We start from the raw sequence: 6,449 nt of genomic DNA on the forward strand, positions 1-6,449 counted from the left end.
TAAAGCTTTAATAATATCTGCAAGTACAGGTTTTAAATAAGATTTGAAGTACTCTAAGTGCATATTCAATATACAATTAAGGTGCACTTCTTTTTCACAAGGGTTTTAATGAAGCATTTGAGAAACCTCTTAAACTTCAGCATGTAAATCACCCTGAACGTGTGCTAGACATGAATGATACCTCAAATTATCTCAATACATCAATACAATCTTTGAATGGCTGCATATGGGGAAAGAATTACAAAGTAGAATAGGCTAAATTATGTCGCAATGACCGAAATTTGCTCTGTTGATGACTGTGAACTTTCTGACATGAAGCTTAATTATGAAATATAGTGACCACCAGACTACCATTCAATATGTATGATACTCTTTGGAGCAGTCAATTAAATCCTCTAAAACGTGTGAGTTTCTCTAAAGTGCATGAATCATTTGAAGCACCTTCTAAAGGAACAGAAGAAAGATATATGAGGCCAGAGACAAAAAAATGGAAAAGAAAATGATTAATTTGCATGCAAAGAAAAGCACCACCTCTGCCTATCAATCATTGCTCACGCTCAGAGATTCTCATCCTGTCAACAGAACCACTGCGGCCCATCAGTGAGTCAGCAGGACCGTCTGCAACATAAAGCAAATGGCATCTTGTAAACCTGTTCAGTGATTTGTTCACTAAGGTAGTGCCCACTGAGATCAGTATGAGGTCTAGGAGTCCATTAAAAACAAATACTTCACTTTAGTTGTTGTCACCTACTTCAGCTTTATTGTAGGAGTAGAAACAATAAAACGAAACACCAACACTGTCACAGTTCCACACAGACTTCTGACTTGCAATATATGGTCACTGTCACTCCAAGCAATATATTAAACTGTTATGGGTGCAGAAATAGCTGTGTACCATTTTTCTTCTTCATTTTTTTCAGTAAAAAATATTTTTTGATCAAGCACATTCTGGTTGAATTCTCTCTACATTGAATTGATTGTCTCTCAAAGTCATAAAGACTTTCTTACAGTAACATTAATATAAAGTTTGTTCAGAGTTATCTGATCTTTAATAACGTTATTCAATTTTTTGTCTTAAATGTTTTTTACATTTTGTCTGTTTTTTAAATGTTACTAACTTGTTTCAGAATGTTCAAAGAATGTTCCCATAATGTTTGCAAAATGGACGATGGAATGTTCCCTTAACATAATCAAGAAAAAAAAAAGAAAAAGAAAAAAAACTGGGCTGCGTTTCTCAAAAACATTGTGAGCTGATTCAATTGTAGAGACCATAGGTGCCAATGGTTCTACGATCTACGATCAATGCTTTGGAGAAACGCAACCTTGGACGTTTCAAATGTTCAGTGAACATTATAAAAAAACGCTTTCATAACTTTATGGGAAAGTTAGCAAAAAAGTTATTAGAACATTTTTTGTTAACTTGATATTGCAGCTTATTCTGTCTAAGAACCATCCGTGGGTGCTTCTTAATATTCAAATTGATGTTTCCTCGCTCCTACTTCCTCAAGCCGTGACCCGGAAACCAATCGAACTCAACAGTCATGAGCAAGGAAACACAGATGGAAACACAAGGAACCAAATACACACAAATAAGGAATGAGAAGCAACCTGTGTCCAAATCAGATGCGAAGCAATGCCACAATTCTATTTTAGAAACAAGGTGCATTCCAATTTGAGTAGGCTAGGTTATACACTATTCTATGCCATTTTGAAGTATAAATAGTTCAAGTAGTGTGTTCACAATGAAAATTCCAAATAGAAAAAGTGAATTTTAAATACCCTGAAGCAGCACTTAATTAACAGAGAAAAATTTAGTGTGAAATGTTGGGCACTTTATGTACTAGCTCAACTGTCGCAGCTTTAGTTTCGTAGCGGAGAAGGCCGGGCTATTCTGCCCTACAAAGGCAAAAGACCTTAAAGGACAAGTTCGGTATTTCACACTGTTTACAGATCGTATCTGATGAAATAGAACGGTTAAGATTAAAATTTGGACACATGCTCCAGTCCCGAGAATTTTAGGTTTATTTCGCTTATGTGCTTTATTCGTCTATGTGCTTTATTTAATGTTAAAAGCTTCTAATATGAGTCTGAATGTCATTTTGCGTGACCTTTATGTCCATACTGTAAGTGACAATTCACCTCAGACCTTAAAAATAAAATTAAAGGAAACATGAACGTGTCAACGCATTGTGAACAAACAAGTGTATTTTATGACAAAGAACGTTTCACTCACTCTGACTGTATGTGTATTTTTAATCATTTCAAAATGTTGCATTGATTAATAAAATGAATGTGTACTTTATCGTTGCGAGTGCTGTGCACTTGCATAGAGACTCCGCCCACATGTTTTTCTGATTGGCTGTGGTCGCATCGCGTCTGGTGTGGACAGGCAAATTGCTTGTTGCTGGAATCTTATCATATCGTGTCTTGTCAGGAAACGGTGTAATATTTGCTATTTATGTACATAGATTATGATAAGACTGGAGGCTGAGACTAACATTATGAGACGTGCATTCTCAAACATGTACAAAATAAACATTCATTAATGTGCTGTAGCAATAATATCTCCACAAGCCTCAGCCCTGCAGGAGTGACTGCTTTACTTGGGGAAAGGAGATGCATCAGGAAGTAGCTATGGCCTCATGCTTGGAGAAACCAAGATATGTGGTTATCCCTCAGGATCAGCCCCAGTAATGCAAGACACAGATTCACCTTCACGCCAATTTATAGACTCTCTAAAACCGCTGCCCTGAACTACACTGTGTGCAGAACCACTGTGCCCTCATTTCTCTTTCTATCAGCAAGAGAGAAACGAATACAGCATGAGAACCTGGGAGAGGAAAGAACTGAGAGGCCGAGATGAAATAATTAGTGCAGCAAAGAAAATTAATTCTGACATCATTTAGTTATGTAATCCAAACCTGTATAACTTTCTTTTTTCACACAAAAGGAAAAAATGTAGGTGGCTCTCATGTAGTTATAATGAATCAGAACTATAGTGTTATTCTAGTGAGTGACCGGACACTTTGTTGGGTACACCGGTTCAACAGCTATTTAACGCAATCTACCTTGACGTCATAAACTGATCGGTCTGTGCAGCGCCGGTTCAAGTCGAACAAGACTCAACTACACAAGAGGGTGTGGTATGGAAACAAAGGAGGCAGGAACAGAGGAGCACATGGCCAACACAAACAAAACCATATGTTCAAGCACAACACAAACATAGAGACATGAAACAAAGATAACACAGACAAAGCTGCCAGGGCAGACCCCTGACAGTTATGGCTCATTAATATGAGTTTATAAGAGAAACAGCAATGTTTCAGCAAAGAAACAAACAAATTTTTAATGTCTTCAGTAAATCAGTTGATCTAGTTGTTAAAACCTTTTCGAATTATTCATTCCTCACACAAAGCTATTGAATGACTTGGAATATATGGAATATTAGAGGCCATATATGAATATATGAATATAGCACATCACATGAATAATTTCTGAAGATGCTTTTATTGTGCTTGTTTCCTTTTTGAAGTACAAAAGCCCCAGTTACTATTGGGACTAATTGCATGACAAAAACAAACAGAAGAAAAATAAAGGTTTGGAACAGCACGAGGGGTGGATAAATAATAACAAACTGCTCTTTTTTTAGGTGAACTATCCCTTTAAGAAAGAAAAAAGAGTGAATCCGACTGGGCATCCAAGTGAAACAGAAGCCATATGGCCATTACATAAATGTGGCAGTCTCACTTCAAGTCCCTCAAAGGCTATACTTTCAGCATACCTTCTCTGTATTTTCTGGATGAGACGGCACAGAAAACAGCCAACGTCTCCTGAGCACAGCTCTTCTTACTGATAGTCCCCATGACAAGAACCTAGCCTGAGGGGACACTCTATTACTAAAAAGCATGTTTCTCTCACAAACAACTAAGCAAGTGCGAGCTCGCCCTCAAGTGCTATTCGATTTTTCTAATTAATTTATTTTGAGTAAAACCATTGTAAAAAGAGATTTTAACAACTGTTTGTTCAAAATGGTAATTATGTATCGATCTAAAAAAAGAGCTATTTCCCTCTTGATCTAGTACTCAATAATCATTATACAGCAGCCGTAAAGGCAGACGAAGTACTGTAGAGTGTTACGGGTTTAAAAATGAATTTGCACATGCTCCAACTATATTAAATTTCACTGGGGGTCAAGAGTGACCCAAGCCACTAGAGACTGAATAATAAAACCTGGTTCAGCTCACACTAGTGTGACACAATAAAGTGATAAGCAATAAATGCTAATTATGTAAATATGAGTTTTTGTCCAAACCAGCCACAACACAGTACAATCTCATTTGATAAGAATCTCACTCCAGTTTCCAGTTTACCAGTGATGCCTTATAAACACATAGTAGCCTATAAACACATTCAAACAGTGAAAGAGAGAGAGAGATGGGGGGAAGGACAATGCTAAACATCAGATAAAGGATAATGCTAAACATCAGATTTTTTCAATACACTGAAAAAAAGCCCCTCAGCATTTGCCAAAAAGATGGAAGAATGTCCCATGTATTGTACCCGAGTTGTACTTGTCTCAAGGGCAGAAATAAGGGAAAATGGACAAAAAGTTCCCACACAGATGGCAGAATTTATTGGGGACATGCTGTCTCTAAATGCTCTGCTCTCTTAATGTCTCATTCAATCATTAAAAGCAGAATGTGTTGAACTTGTTCTTTAGTGAAAGGTCAGACAGTTTGCAGGGTAAGCACTCTTTACTGCACTAAACGCTGATACATCCATCACAGATAGTGAGGGTATGTCAGTGTTATTTCAATATCATCCGTATACTATTGTATACTATTAGCCTATACTAGCGTAAGCTATTTAATAATATTTTGAATTAGCTTTTATTTTTTTTCATTTTTATTCTAATTTTTAAGTTGTAGGCATTTTGTTGTGTGCTTTTATCATTTTTATTAGTTTTATTTCTATATGGCTTCATTTAATTATTTTGTAATTTCAGTATTTCAACTTTTAAAAAAAATTCTGAGTTTAATTCAAAGCTTTTTTTAAGTTTAATTTTTTATTTATATTTATATTACATACAAATTTTTATAATTACTGAGAGTCATTTTTAATAGTTTTAGTTTTAGTTAAAACTGCAGTCTGTAGTTGTTCCTCTTTGTCGCCATCTCTGTTCGACATCTGCAATTGCAGTTATTCGCGGAATTATCAACTTTACATGGGTTGTGCCTCGGCACGGCACAGCCCGGATCAATCCAATGTTTTGAGGAGAATGTGCGGCTGTCAGTAACCCGCTGTGTGGATACTGTCATTCGGAATCACAGATTCTACTTTTTGGAAGTATGACCAACATACGAATTTTCACCGGAAAATGTCATAAGCATTGCAGTAAATCGTGCTGATTAAATCTAACGATCGCTATCATATCACATCAAACCGTGAAAATTATACTTTGTTCTCAAATTGTTAATGTTAACAACATCAGCATTGTGTGACTACATTTAATGCCCCGATATTATCCTTGTTTTCGCATGGGCCCGGTTGCCGTCTCTTTTTTTCTGTAGCCACTCCGAAGTCTGAAACAAAGTCTTTTGCATTTTACAACGGGTGAATCTGCAGTTGTGATTGACGTTTAAACCTTTCTGGATCCGCCATTAAATAGATAAGTTTAATTAAATCAAGTGCTGTGTGAAAAGGCTATAAACCTCCACCTCCAACATCCTCACACGCAATATAGCCTATACTGGCCGGGACGCCTTCTTTATGTGTACAGATGTGACGTAATGACGCAAAGACATGCTTGAATTTCCCGCGGAAATCCACCAGTACCGCTGGAATTAAAAACATTATTACAAGCTTACCGTTTTGAATCGAGCTTAGGCAAGCAGATTGTTTTGAACACTGGTATGGTTATGTACTTGCTCAAAATTCTATTTTGGATCATTTTTAACCCAAAAACACTTACGGAATGCAGCTTTAACAATAACAACACTGGTATGTACATTTGGTCACTTCATGTTTTTACTAAAAGCTGTCCAGTTGAGAAAAAAGAAGAAGTTTTAATGCCTTCCAAGATGCATTTAAGATGAATAGCATTAATCCCAAAAGAGGTGGTTTGGTGGCATGTAAGACAGTTGGCTGTTTATCCCACATATGTAAACGTTACCAGTCCCAAATCTACATGAGAATATGAGTCAAGAAGTGATAAGTGTAAATAGGCCAAGTGTTACACTTGATAAAATCTGCATTGCAACTGTAAAAGTCAGCATATCTTAATGTGTACGTACACGTAGATGTAGGTATTTGTGTTTGGCATACTGACAAACACTACTGTACATTAGAATAATGAAAACATTTCTGACGTTGTGAATGGAAAGTACATTGTGTGAATTTAAAGTGGTGTCATTCTGTGGCAACTCCTTTTGACATGTAGAGGGTATTTC

This window comes from Phoxinus phoxinus, assembly GCF_949152265.1.
Source record: "Phoxinus phoxinus genome assembly, chromosome: 19".
In the NCBI taxonomy this organism is placed as follows: Eukaryota; Metazoa; Chordata; class Actinopteri; order Cypriniformes; family Leuciscidae; genus Phoxinus; species Phoxinus phoxinus.